At 40.1% G+C, this 15,376-nt stretch overlaps 1 pseudogene; it reads right to left on the bottom strand.

The window, feature by feature from the left end:
* The window catches only part of LOC141590303 (uncharacterized), a 472,729-nt pseudogene that overhangs the window by 119,012 nt on the left and 338,341 nt on the right, over window positions 1–15,376 (bottom strand).

The following is a 15,376-nucleotide window of genomic DNA, read 5'->3' on the forward strand; positions in this document are numbered from 1 at the left end:
ATAGGTCAGCAGCGCGCATTCCAACACCTTTGAAGGAAATACGAGTCATCTTACCGATGAGACATGATTCACACGTGCCAAATGATTGAAAATCAAAGGCCGAGATAGCTCCATGTTTGATGAGCTGTTTTACGCGTTTCTCATTAATGTGTCCCATACGGCAGTGCCATAGATACGTTTGATCTTTGTCACCAACCTTTAACTTTTTATTCATTACGTGTAATATTTCCGTGGTCTGATCTAAAACATAAATTCCGTTCATGGAGTCCGCCTTTGCAGAAATCATATCGTGTAATGAGAAAATGCAAGTATTATTTTCTATTACAAATGAAAAACCAAGTTTATCAAGTGCAGAAACTGAAATAATGTTTTTCGAAAGACTAGGTACATAATAGCAGTCATATAATGACAACTCAAATCCGCTAGGAAGCTGGATCACATATGTCCCCTTTGAGATGGCAGCCACTCTTGCTCCATTCCCAACACGCAGGTCCACCTCACCCTTTACGAGGGGTTCGATGTTTCGGAGCCCCTGCACATGATTACACAGATGAGAACCACAACCAGTATCAAGTACCCAAGTTCCGTAACTTGCGTGGTTAATCTCAATCATATGAATAAAAGTAGAAGAGAGAGAAGACATACCAACAGGTTTAACACGACCTGCCTTTAAGTCCTCATGATAAACAGGACATGTACGCCTCCAATGCCCAGTCTTGTGGCAGTGATGGCATTCCATGTTTTCATTCTTGCTCTTTGTCGTGCCTGATGAGGTGCTCGACTCACCAGGCCCACTCTTACCTGAACCCGACTTCTTGAACTTCGGTTTACCTACTGCTAGGTTTGCCTGAGCTTTGCCCTTACCTTTCCCTTTGTTTGACACAACGAGAACATCCTGTTTCAAGCTCCCACTGAACTTCATGTCCTTCTCGGTCTGTACGAGGAGGGAGTGCAGTTCATGTGGAGTTTTCTTCAAATCATTCATATAGTAATTCGCTCTAAATTGCGAATAACCATCGTGGAGTGAGTGAAGTATGCGGTCGATAACAATGTTCTCGCTGATGTTACAGTTAAAGGTCTCCAGTTTCTCGACATTCTCAATCATGCTGAGAATGTGTGGGCTAACCGGTTGGCCCTTCTGGAGTCTCGCATCAAAGAAGCGAGTGGTATGCTCATAGGTCACGATTCTCGGTGCTTTCGAGAATTCCTTAGTGAGCGTGGTGAAAATCTTGTTTGCACCATGGGCTATGAAGCGTTTCTGCAAATTGGGTTCCATTGCAAAAATGAGTACGTTTTTAATCGCACCCGCTTCCATACAGAAATCATTAAACTTGGTGATTTCAGCAGCTCTAGCCGTGGGACCTGGGTTTGCCGGGATGGGCTCTAATAGATATTTGAGCTTCCCGTCGCCAGCGGCAAGATTCCGTAATGCCGCCTCCCGATCTGCAAGTTTGATCCATCATTCTTCGATCCGAGTAGACTGATTCATCCGATTCATGAAGATCCGAAGCCAGGACTCACGGTCCAATGTGGCACTTGGCATTGGGTTATCAGTAGAACCAGCCATTTGTTATTTGCAGTTTAAAAATACGTGATCTACACTGAAAAAGAAAGAAAAACAAAAACGAAATAAGCAACTCATCGAGGTGATTTAAGTCTATTTAAAATTCATTTTAAACATGTAGACTCTCGCACTTGCATAATTGATCTCCCTCAAGAATGATACAAGTGATCCCAAGACTCAATTTCTGTAAATTGATAAGCCAACTGTTTAGCTAATTCTTCCGGAAGAACTCTTGGTCGATAGATTTCCGTAAATCCTATCTATAGTCCACCATAGTCACAGGATCGTACGAGTGACCATAGTGTTGAGATAAAATAGGTCAATCGGTTCCAACTTACCCGACGTAGAAGGGGTCATATTATGCCTACCGACGAAGAAGGGACTCATTGGAGTTTGACCTATAAAGACCGTTCTCAATTTTTGTTTATACGAGGAAGATCCCATCAACTTAATGATAATTCATTTTAAGTGAACGAATAACTAGCGTCTGCGTGAATGAATCAATTTGGGTGATGGCTTAAAAATCGTGTGACATGAGAATGTCAATGAAAACTAACTCGTGACCTCTATATGTGTCAGTTTTCATGCAATAATTAGGTGGTTTGGTTTTTAGGCGGAAAATGATGCATACTATCGTTACGATAAAATAAATAAGAGAATGCAATACGTAAATAAAAATTCCTAGTGTGGCCTATCCTAGTAAAACAAAACATAAAACAACTTTGGAATCCACCGTTGGACCCGAGAAGCTTGTCTTGATGTTCCATCTTGATCCAAGTAGCGGGAGTGAGCATCCGGTCTCCATCTTCGGTCTTCTAAAAAATTACAATTTAAAATTACAAATATAAACCTATTTACATTCTAATTAAAAACTGTAATTAAAAGAAATAAAATGGAGATACGAGATCTCAAAATACAACCAAGACCGTGTTCCATCATTACGGTAACACGTTCTACTAAGGCCACACTAAGTTACAACCGTTTGCAAAAATAAATAAGTACGTAATAAAAGGCATTCAAGGCATTCAACAAAACGATAATTAAATGCATCAACTAAAAACAAATTCATTCGTGACATAATTCTGTAATTATGTTAAATTTATCCAAACCACCTTTTAATGATTAAAATTCATGTGATAAAACTGCTTCTATCAATTTAATTTTAATCTCATACAGTCTGTTACTTTAAATACGCTTTAAAATAACTTAATGGTACGTGTGTGAACCGTTTCACAATCATAGCGAGTGTACAATATCCGTATAAAGTACATATTGAAGCCAAAAGAAAATTTAAAGCAAAAAGAATAAATTTTCAAAGCTGTCAAAACAGAAATCCTTCGATCCAGGGACATAAGTGCTCGATCGAGGGACAAAAGGGCTCGATCGACTGAACTGCAAGTCGATCGAGAGGGTTGCCAAACAGAAAGTGCTCGATCGACTAAACTGGTGGTCGATCGAGTACCTTTATCAGCAAATCTACTCGATCGAGTACGAGGACAACTCGATCGAGCAGTAGGGTTTAGAAAGGGGTCGATCGAGTACAACAGGGACTCGATCGAGCAAAAACAAGACATAAATAGCACTCGATCGAGTAGAAATATGCTCGATCGAATGCAAACAAGGCTGAAACTTCAAAACCCTCGTGAAAACAGTTTGTCGAGACAAAAACAATTGCAATTTTGATCAAAAACGCATCAAAAACAATTTAACAATTGACAAAACTTGACATGTTGCTATAATCTCCGTATAAAATAACAACATGTAAAAGAACAAATCGAAAAACAACCCAAGACAGCCGTGTAAAACAGCCGCACGGTTTTAACAAAAACGCAACATCCATGTATACAAGGCACGGATTTCGAGACAAACAAAACCATTTCAAAATCGTTTTATGAAAAACACATAGAAAAATTTACGTGGCCTCGCTCTGATACCACTTGTAGGGTTATATCCGTATAATACCCTTTAAATTTAGGACTATAACGTAAATTTAACATGCGAATATCGTCATAAAACATAAATACAATAGAGAAACGATAAAGATAGAAATCAACCTCGGGTCCTTTGATGCACGGCGTAAAGAACAGAAATCAAACGAGATTCCCTCCTAATTGTTGCACCCAAGATTTGTCCGAGAAATGCCCTTGTGCTAGAACGTGTTCTCCGATTGCCTTGCAATATTGGGAGAACTGGATGTGAGGTTTTTCGAGATGTGAGATCTCGGTTTCAGAGAGAAAATTAATCTCCAAAACCCTAATATTTTTTCACTAATGACGATTAGGTCAGAAGGGAGGAGAAGCTCTCCCTTTTGATCTCCTAATCTCGGCCAAACCGAGTCCATGGGGAGGAAATGGGCTTTTCCATTTCCTCTTCATTTTAACTCGTAGTCCGTACCCAAATGACTAAATGTATATGACGCGGTTTTTATAAATCGTCATCGGTTATCGGCTATTAAAACATCAACTAATAATACGGGTTAGTTGAAGTATTAATACATGTCCGACAAAGACGATATTGTATAATTAATATTCAATATACATTTAATTAAATATAAAACGCTTATATTTAATTTTACGAATTAACTGGTTAATTCGCCTTAGCCAATAATATTTAATCCGTATTAAATATAAATATCTCAACATCACATTTTGACTAAATATTAGTCAAAAAACTCGGACTAACTGGTTAGTCAAATTTGGCATCTACATGACTGTATTTTCATACCGTCACGTCTCTCAAACGTATCCTATAGGTGTGACTTTTAGGGACCAGTTGATCACCGCCATCTGTATGACAATAACGTCAAACTTATCTAGCAAGCCAACCGTTATTGATAAACGTGGATCAACTGATAATAATACCAAAAGTATGCCCTTTGATCCTTTTAGAGGTTTATAAGTCCTTGCACTAACTGTTAAGGACACCAACCCCAACACTCCCACTACGGAATACACCATCTGTAGATACCGTCTGCACACTCTCTAAATAAATAAGGGTCGTCCCAGAAGTACTGCTTAGCGTTATAAAGAAAACGCTTCTTCTGCTGATAAGAATGGTCAGGTGGCAGCGTGCCACTAACAACGTAATTTGCTAAATCTGTATACCAAGGATCTTGGTTAATAATAGAAAACAGAACAGCAAATAAAGAATCATCAATAGGTAAAGAATCTTCTCCTTCTTGCTGTGACAGTCGCGACAGATGATCAGCTACTACGTTCTCAGCACCTTTCTTATCTTTTATCTGCAAATCAAACTCCTGAAGGAGGAGTATCCATCTCAATAGCCGTGGTTTAGCTTCATTATTAGCAAGAAGGTGTCTCAGCGTTGCATGGTCAGTAAAAACAGATACTTCTAACCCTATCAAATAAGAAAGAAATTTTTCTAACGCATATACCACAGCTAGCAGCTCTTTCTTAGTAGTGGTGTACTTCACTTGAGCCTCATCTAGAGTTCGGCTCGCATAGTAGATTGCATTCAAAGCTTTGTCTTTCCTTTGGCCTAGCACCACTCCTAGTGCATAGTCACTAGCGTCACACATAATCTCGAACGGCAAATCCCAGTCGGGAGGCTGTATAATCGGCGCCGAAATCAAGGCCTGCTTTAACCTATTAAAAGCAGAAAGACAGTCATCAGTAAATACAAAAGGGGCATCCTTAAGCAACATTTGTGTAAGTGGTTTAGCAATTTTTGAAAAGTCCTTGATAAACCGACGATAAAAGCCAGCATGACCAAGGAAACTCCTCACTCCCTTAACATTAACAGGAGGAGGTAATTGCTGAATCACTTGCACCTTTGCTTTGTCAACCTCAATACCCCTGTCAGAAACTAAGTGCCCTAAGACAACTCCCTCATTGACCATAAAGTGGCACTTCTCCCAATTAAGCACAAGATTAACCACAATGCAGCGCTGCAATAATTTATCAAGGTTAGACAGACAGTTAGCAAAATCACTTCCATAGACACTGAAATCGTCCATAAAGACTTCCATAATAGACTCAGTATACTCAGAAAATATCCCCATCATGCACCTTTGAAAGGTGGGAAGGGCATTACACAAACCAAAAGGCATCCTGCGATAAGCAAAAACACCATGTGGACAGGTAAAAGTAGTCTTTTCCTGATCATCCAGATGAATAGGGATCTGAAAGAACCCTGAGTACCCATCTAGAAAACAGAAAAACTTATGAGAAGCTAACCTTTCTACCATTTGATCAATGAAAGGAAGGGGAAAGTGATATTTCTTCGTGGCGGCGTTCAGCTGTCTGTAATCTATACACATCCGCCAGCCAGTCATTACTCTTGTAGGTATTAACTCGTTTTTGTCATTCTTGACCATGGTAGTCCCTCCTTTCTTAGGAACCACCTGAACTGGACTCACCCACTTAGAATGACCAACAGAATAGATAATACCTACATCAAGCAGCTTCATTACCTCAGCCATCACAACATCCTGCATCTTCTAGTTCAGTCGGCGCTGACCCTATCTGCAAGGCTTGTGATCTTCCTCAAGCTCAATCCTGTGCATACAAATGACGGGACTAATCCCCTTAATGTCGTCCAAAGAATAACCCATAGCTTTCCTGTTTTTTTAAGCACAGCTAACAAAGCGGTCAGCTGATCATCATCAAGTTTAGCACTAACAATGACTGGATATTGCTCTGTATCATCTAAGAAAGCATATTTAAGATGAGAAGGGAGAGGCTTACGCTCAGGTACCTTTACCTCTATGGCACAGAGAGCAATAATAATTTGTTCTACTCTCTCTCCTTCAGCGTCGGTGAGTTCACGCTCATCTAAAGCAGCTTCAAGCAAATCCAACACAGCGTCATTGTTATCTTGGTTATCTGCACACTCATCCAAAAGCATTAGGGCTTCTAGTGGGTCCTTTATAAAAGAACCCGACAAGAAGTCATAGACAGACTCGTCAACAATATCAACAGAATAACAAGTATCCTCAATCATTGACCGAGCAAGAGTACTAAGCAGACTAAAAGTGATCGCGTCATCCCCCACTGCAAGAGTCAAACTCCCTTGTTTGACATCAATAATGGCCCCAGTTGTACATAAAAATGGTCTTCCTAGTATAATTGGGGTCCGGGTATCCTCAGCTATATCTAAAACAATAAAGTCCACTAGTATAAAGAACTTGCCTACTTTAACAGGCACGTCCTCTAAGATACCGAAGGGTCATCTTACAGATATATTAGCCATCTGTAATGTAATGTTAGTCATTTTAAGGTGACCCATATTAAGTTTCTTGCAGATAGAAAAGGGCATGACACTTACACTGGCTCCTAAATCACAGAGAGCCTTGTCTATTACTTCATTGCCTATGGTACAGGTAATAGAGAAACTACCCGGGTCCTTCATTTTAGGCAGAGCTTTATTTAAAAGGAAATTACTAGACTCTTCCATAAATGCAACAGTCTCAAATTCACTAAGCTCTCTCTTATGCATCACAATATCTTTCATAAATTTAGCGTAAGTAGGTACCTGGGAAATAAATTCGGTAAAAGGGACAGTTACCTGGAGGTTCTTGACCACGTCCACAAACTTACCGTACTGCCGCTCGATCTTAGCATCCTTCAGACGTCCCGGATAGGGAACCCTGGTAGCAATGAGTGGGCCCGCGGATTTCTCTTTACCTTTATCAGCACGTGACACATCCGCAGCAGGGGAAGATGACATGGTAGCGGATTTAGATGTTAAATTTAAAGTTCCCCTGGCTCTGGTACTCGATCGAGAAGTTTTCTCACTCGATCGAGTTGTTTTATCAGAAAAATCACTCGATCGAGGAATATGCATCTCTCGATCGAGTTCTTCAATTTCAGCTTCTGTCGATCGAGTCCCAAAATCACTCGATCGAACAACATTTCTTGCCAAGTCACTCGATCGAGAGGAACTAACTCCTCGATCAAAATCTTCGAATTGGGCACTTCTCGATCGAGTTGGCATTATACTCGATCGAGCACTTGGAGAGGCTAAATCACTCGATCGAGCTGCAGGATGATATTCAGCAGGGATATCATCTATTAGCTCCTCCAGCTCGTTATCCGGGGCATCATTAGCTATCACAACCCCGTCTTCCGGCGTTTTCGGTCCATCGTAAGTAAGACCGCTTCGGATATTAATGGCATTGATTGGGTCACATGAGGGTGATTGATTCGCTTGATCTTACGCGAGCGAGAGACGCGCCACTTGCTCTTGCAATTCTACTATGGCATTATCACTTTTATCGGTCTTCTGGCCGAGCTATAATGTCAAGTTCAGCACTAAGGACTTCAATTCTGCGAGCTCTCCATTTGTAGAAGGTGAATCAATCGGTTGAGGTATTGGTGTAAGAGGGCTAGAAATACTTTTTATTGTCAAATCCTCATAAAGCTTAGAGAATGGCACTCCTTGCTTGATGTTTTGATAAGCACGGACGCGCTCTACATCCGCCATACAACCAATAGGGTCATGTCCCTCCGTACCGCATCTACCACAAACTATCTCATGCTCAGTAATAGCACAAACATGTTCATGCATACCCGTAGTTTGTATAATCTCCGGACCTCCTAGCCCTTTACTAGGACTCTCCAACTCGGCTACTGTCAACTCATTTACATACCTACTTCCTCGAGGATTTCCATATTCGGCAACGTGGATGGCCATTTCTTCAATAAGGTGCCACCCTTGATCATCCTCTACATTTTTCTAGAATCTCCCCTTGGCTGCATTATCGAGAATAGCTCTCTGGTCTAGATACAACCCAATGTAGAATTGGGTACATAAGAACCAGCGCTTGGAACCATGATGAGGTACAGATCGTACGAGCTTCTTGAACCTAGTCCAAGCCCCGTTCAGGTCATCAGTAGGTAGTTTCTCAAATGCAGTAATTTGCGCTCTCAACGCATTAGTGCGCTGTGGTGGGAAATATCGTCTGTAAAAGGCTAAGGCAAGGGAATTCCAGTCAGTCACACCGGCAGCTTCCCTATCCAAATCTCTCAACCATTCCCGGGCATCATCAGTCAAGGAGAAAGGGAAAAGGACTCCCTTAACTCTATCTTGCATTACCCCAGCAGCTAGAGGAATGGTGGAGTAGTATTCTGTAAATAGCTCTATATGCTTGCAAGGATCCTCTCCAGGCACCCTCCCCCCCCCGAAGAGATTTCCCTCAACCAGCTGTATATAAGAGGGGTGGATTCCAAAGGTCCCCGAATCAGTAGTGGGTAACAGGAAACCTTTAGGAAGGGAATCCACTGTAGGCTCTGAATGACTGGCTATATTCGGCATCCTAGCAGATAGAATTTACAGCAAGGCAGGTACGACAATGTTCTCTTCTAGAACAGATATCCTGCAAAACTAATTAAGAACTTGCAAAAATATGAGATCAATCTCAAGGAATAAATTCCTTGAGACGAGAGACAAACTCAATAAAAGCAACAAAATTACGCCACCTCCTCGGCAACGGCGCCAAAATTTGATACCGTCGTCAGGTACCAAAAATAAAACATAGATACACTAACAAAAGCTAGTAGTAAGTAGGGTCGATCTCCACAGGGAGATGGAAAAATGTCAGCTTTAACTAAGTCCGTCACGGTAACCAGTTTCTGGGGGTTTGAATTGGTTGTTCTAATCTAATGAGATCAAAGGAAAGAGAAAAAAGAAAGAGAGCTGAAATAAAGCAAGCAGGAAGAAAACAGCTAAGACAATCGGTTCACCATGATTTTCTAGCAATGCAATCTAAGGTCTCAGGTAAATGCAAGTGTAGTCTATGGAGCAATGAATATCTCCTTCCGGTTTCAATTCGCCCTAAAACACAAATAGCTTAGCTTCCGCCCTCACTAAAGTGCCCTAATGTTCGCTACAGGTCTCACCCTTTACAATCTTCCGATCTAGGTCAAGGTTTACCGTAATTTATTATCTAATTGCGTCGACTCAATTAGACAAGAACAATTATATGTAGCGATTAATAACAACAAAGACTAAATTTGCATTAAACCTAATAACTCGATTTACACTTCCCTTAAAATCATGGCTCCCCTATGTCTTAGCAAAGGAGATTAGCTATGCATTATTATTGAGGTAGCAACAATCATACATAAGCAATGGAGGGTAAACATGATGACAAGAACAAAAGAGAGATTAAAGATAACAATTGTCAATTAAAGAAGGAAAAACAATAAAGAACAATAAAATATTGAGATTAAAGGGAAAATCAAAGTACCGATTACAAAATGCGAGATCCGAGTAAGAGTTCTAAGGAAGAGTATGAGAGAGTAAGGAGAGAAGAGAGTCGTCAAGTCCCCCCCCCCCCCGGAAGAAGAGATAATCTATCGTAGTACTTAACCTAGCTTATATCCTAATTACAAAGCCCATCTCGAAAATAGGCAAAAAACACGCATAGAAAGGAAAACCTCTCGATCGAGTGAAATGAAACCACTTGATCGAGGACAGATCTTCAAATTCCTCTCGATCGAGTAAAACAGGAGTTTGATCGAGTACTTCTCAAATCAGCCATTTCGATCGAGTAGATAAACAACTCGATCGAGCAACTCTTGATGGATAAAGCATTCGATCGACCAAATAACTTGTCGATCGAGCTATATTAGCGCATATGGACTCCTTGGCACCTTGCGAGATCAGTTCACACGTCTTTAAGCGATGGATTCCGTGCTCCGATTCCTTATTCTACAAAATGCATGCGAATGAGACAAGTTTAGGCTCGATTTTGCTCCTTTCTAGTCCGTACCTGCACAATTTACACAAGACAAACCAAAATAGACTATTCGGGGGCATTTGTAGCTGTTCGCCGCATAAACGATACAGAAATGCGTGTAAAAATGAGGTAAAAACCATATATAAAATACACGCATCACGCCACACTCAGTGGGGGGTAACTCAAGGTTCTCCCAGCCAGAAATTGTCAAAATGAACATAACAAAGAACTAAAACAGGTAAGTCAAGTAAGATACTTACCACAGATATGAATATCAAGTTTATATTTAAACATGGCAACTAAATGAGATGGAACAAGATAGATAACATTAGCATAATAAAGATTCAACTGTTCATGTGAGACAATTAAATAATATGAAAGACACGAATACGGTCATTTATACAAAAGCACGCATTTCAAGGAAATACAACATAGATATGAGATTAGAATCTGAATCATGTGAAGCAGTTAATTAAGGGATCAACCAATGCAAATTACAAGAATAGAAACCATAGCCATTACTTGGAAAACCACTTAGCAAACATTGCACGGGACGTGGCAACTAATGTCACATTCATACTTATGACTTGCATCTCACCATAAGAACGAATGGGAACATCAATCCCGACGATCATATCGCAATTAGAGGGCTTATAGTTCACCTATAGTATCCGATAGGACCAAGACTCTCACAACCAAACAATACAAGGCACAACTCTTGCGTTGAATGACATATACCAATATCTATAACCTAGCAAGACCTTTACTACTTATTATATATATTTCCCCTGGTAGGACGACAATGGTACTCCCAAGACTCAGTCCTAGTCTAAATCTGGCTAGACTCTCGGGACAGTACAGTTCCCGATTCGACATGCGGCAGAACGGCCCGCATCCAAGACTTGAAGAAAGATCGGAAATCGAGAACCCACAATAAGCAGGACAGTCCGAAAGAGGCGGAAGATATGAGCTAAACCCACAATCGGCAGGACAGTCCGAAAGAGGCGTAAAGATAAGTCAAGCAAAAAGGTATAGCATAAAGGCATTATCATAAGAATACGACTCACTACGAGTAGTCATTTACAATAATTCTTTCGCACTTGCACCATAACAATAAATAAATAACTCATTTTATAATCAAACATGAAGGTTAAAAATAATATAACGAGCGATAATGAATGATTTACTTTATGTGAAATTTACGGAATAAAATATGACCAAGCCCAAGTGACTCTCTTATGAGCCCAATAAGCAAACCATGTGGGGCCCAATACTTGAAATCACAAGAAATCCAACAAGTGAACTATCATAAGCCAAATGAATAGAACAAACTTAGCCCAACAAGCAAGCTAGACAAGTCCAACTAAATTAACAAGACAATTTCAATTAAATTAACAAGACAAGTCCAATTAAATTAACAAGACAAACCCAAATAAATAAATATGACAAGTCCAATTAAATTAACAAGTCAACCCAAATAAATAAATATATAAATGAACGATATTTAACGAGTTACGTTATATAAAGCATGAGTCGGAAAGTTAAATATTTTGAATAAACTAACTAGTGCCAAAACTACTCAAATCCACGACTTGAGGACTGGCTGGGCAGCCCTTACTCGACTTCAAAACCCGGCCATACACGGCCTCACAACAGTCCCGGTTACTACCCTAAAACAGCCACCATTCGACCCTAACACAACTCCCACAACCATCTAAACAAACACCCAAAACAGGGCAGCCATGAGCAGCCCCATGGACATAGCCCATTACAGCTCCTAAAACCGAGACAACAGCCCAAACAACCACCCGAAAACCGTGTCAAGCAACTCAATGTTTCTGCCCAAACCGTGCAACCATAGCCAATACAAGACACGTTTTAAACGAGTTTTTATATGCAAGAACAAGACGTAAAATTAACACGATAACTCCATGTATACAAACAACCAGATTCTGTCCAAATGAACTCGATTTTTGCCGTCTCGAACTAGCCTATTTCAACGTATAAAAACAGTCCCCTATCGAGCTATACTAAGACCATACTTAAGACAAGATTAAGACAAAAACTGCTATTGACATTATGACCAAAATTAACCGCTTATGAACACCATCATAGCCACCCACAACAGCCCTAAAACAGCCCGTAAAACTGCATAAAAACAGTCCCAAAAATGGTACTCAAAACAGCTCGCAAAATCCCCATGAAAACCGTTCCAAACTGAGAAGAAAGCCATTTCATATTGACCACCAAACAGTCCCAATTTACATCTTATATCAGTCCCAAAGACCACACAAATCGTACCAAACCTGTAATACTACGGTTTTCTATGTCTTTGGGTACGATATCGAGTGGGGCTTACTCTGTCGAGTAAGAATGTTTTTATATGAAACAGCAGTCTGCCTGATGGGTACTCGATCGAGTAAGGGGCACTCGATCGAGTAAGCCACTTACTCGATCGAGCAAGTCGGTTATGCGGTTCGTTTTAGCCGGGTTTTGTTAGTAACGCGTGGTTAATATATAAAGCCTTCCGTCACCTTCTTTGGCACTTTTCACCTTTCTAAAACCTTTCAAAAAGAAAACAAGTTACGTTGCTCCCTTTCGTCGCGTTGCTATCAAATCCCAAAGGCTAAGGTGGTCGGATCGTCACGTTCTTTACGCCGTTGAGTTCGTCGTGTCGAGGGTAAGATCCTTGTATAGTTTTTATATCGTTTCATTGATTTTAGTTGAAACCCTAATTGGGTAATTTGGGGGTTTTGGGAGTATTTTGATACTAGATGGTGATTGTATGATTGTGTATTTGATAGGGGTTGATTTCGTAGAGGAACTTTGCTGATTCGCTATTGTGACGGTATTGGTGATTGCTTTTACAGGTAGGGTTTCCCTACTCGGTTATTGTTTACATAGTATTGTTGATGGTTGATTATTGTTGTTGATTCATATCGTATTGGAATTGGTAATTGGTGATTGTTATTGTATAATGTAGTTGGCTGTGATTGTTTGTCTGTGGTTCTCGAGGTGCGTCCTCGGCTGAGTGGAGTCACTTATGGGAGTGGCTTCACGCCCTTGATTCGCCCTCTGTAGAACCCGCCACAGAGAGGATGTGCACACTAAGGAACATGGGTTATCGCTCGGATGAGATGAGCGGGGCTTAGGTGGGAACGGCTGCGGTCCCCCACTAGCTGTGTGGAATACATGTTGAGATTGGTAATCCGGCAGGACTACACAAAGTGTGTAGTCAGGTGTATGGAGTTATGATGGAGATTGGGTGATTGTTGTACTGTTTCTGTTGTATTGTTTTTGTGTAATTAGTAACTGACCCCGTTTAAATGTTTTGAAAACTGTGGTGATCCATTCGGGGTGGTGAGCAGTTATTGAACAGGTATGAGATGGACGCGCATGGATAGATGGGTTGAGTCATCACGAGATGTCTAGAAGTCTTCCGCTATGTCGTTAAACATTTGTTTACTTTAGTTGGTTTGACATTTTTGGGAAACAGTTGTATTTTCTTTAACAGTTTTGGTATTGGACATGTATCGCTTTAAATTTACTTAATAAAGTACGTTTCTTTATTGTCTATTTGATATATATTGCCTCAGGTAACCGAGATGGGTAGCATTCCCATGCCTTAAGTGGTCCTGGAAAGGCACTTGGAGTATGGGGGTATTACAAAGTGGTATCAGAGCGACAATTTGTTGGAAAATGTGTCCTCAACAATAGTGCGATCACATGATTTAATATCATAATTAAATCTCATATTAAGAATACGTAAGGGATGATTCATTATATAGTCGACTGATCATCATTAATCGGTAATGATTGGCTAACTAGAGTTTGACATTAATGTCGTATGACGATGGTGGTCAGTTGATCCCTTAAGGTCACACCTAAAGGACAATTACCTTAGTAGATAAATTGATTAATTGTTTGACGATACAAGGTGATCAATTACTTAAAATTGAACAATTCATTTGTGAGAGAGAATATTGATATCTTATTGTAATGGGATTAAATAAGATTTATTTTAGTAATAAAAATGCTTTATTACTAAAATTGTTTATTGTTTGAGAAACAATTGAGATAAGAATGAATGGTTAATTATAATTACAAGATGTTGTGAATTATAATTATATGACCCATTTTATTTATGAGATCAAGTATCACTAGTCAATTTGTTGTATGTAATTTAATTAATTTATAAAATGATATTTATGTGATAAATATGCATTAAATTAATTAATAACATGTAACATACTACATGTGACATATTGTGTGACAAATGACAAATTGACAAAATAAAATGGTAGTCCATTTTATTGAGGTTGGACCGAAATGGAGGGTGTGTTAGTGGGTTTTGGTTGTTTTTATTTTATTTGATAAAATGGTATGATGATGCCTACCTACAACTAGCCTTAGACCTATTCTTACACATCTTACACATCCAATTTTTGTGAAGGCAAAAAGAGGAAAGTAAGATGCCCTTTTGGACATTGTGGACATGGCCCACCTGCAAGCCCACTTCGATCTGCGGACATACAGCGGTCTTTTTGAACGCCACGCTCGGCGGCGTAAAGATGCTTTCGACCGGATCGTTTTAGATCGGTCGATTTCGTCTCGGTTAGGGTCTCGAAACGATTAGAGATGTTCGGAGTCGCCACCAAGCATTTGTGGGATGCCTGGAACCCGTTCGAATTCCACTTTATACCTCGGTCAAATCGAAGCACAAAGCAGCGTTTGACATAGGTACTAAAGATAAGGAAATCGTCCCTCTTTAGCATCCTATCTCTAAAATGACTCTCGTACGCCATGGATAAGGTCGTCCACTATCCAAAGTTTCTGTGTAAGAGGTGAAGGTACGTATTGGGAAGCCCTTTAATCAGACACCCAATCCCGCCCGCGTTTAGCGGCCTCTACTGATCGATCTTGGTTGGTTGAATGCGAAAGTAGATAAAACGGTTTAAATGCATGAATGCGCATCCAATAATTTAAACCTAACATGTGAGAGCTTTCTAAGTCGGTTGATTTAATCCAAATATCAATTATAAGATGTCGAATTGGATTAATGATTGATTTGCATGCAAGACGGAAATTAAACATCCATTTACCGTATTAGG

The sequence above is a fragment of the Silene latifolia genome, chromosome 7 (assembly GCF_048544455.1).
Source record: "Silene latifolia isolate original U9 population chromosome 7, ASM4854445v1, whole genome shotgun sequence".
NCBI lineage: Eukaryota > Viridiplantae > Streptophyta > Magnoliopsida > Caryophyllales > Caryophyllaceae > Silene > Silene latifolia.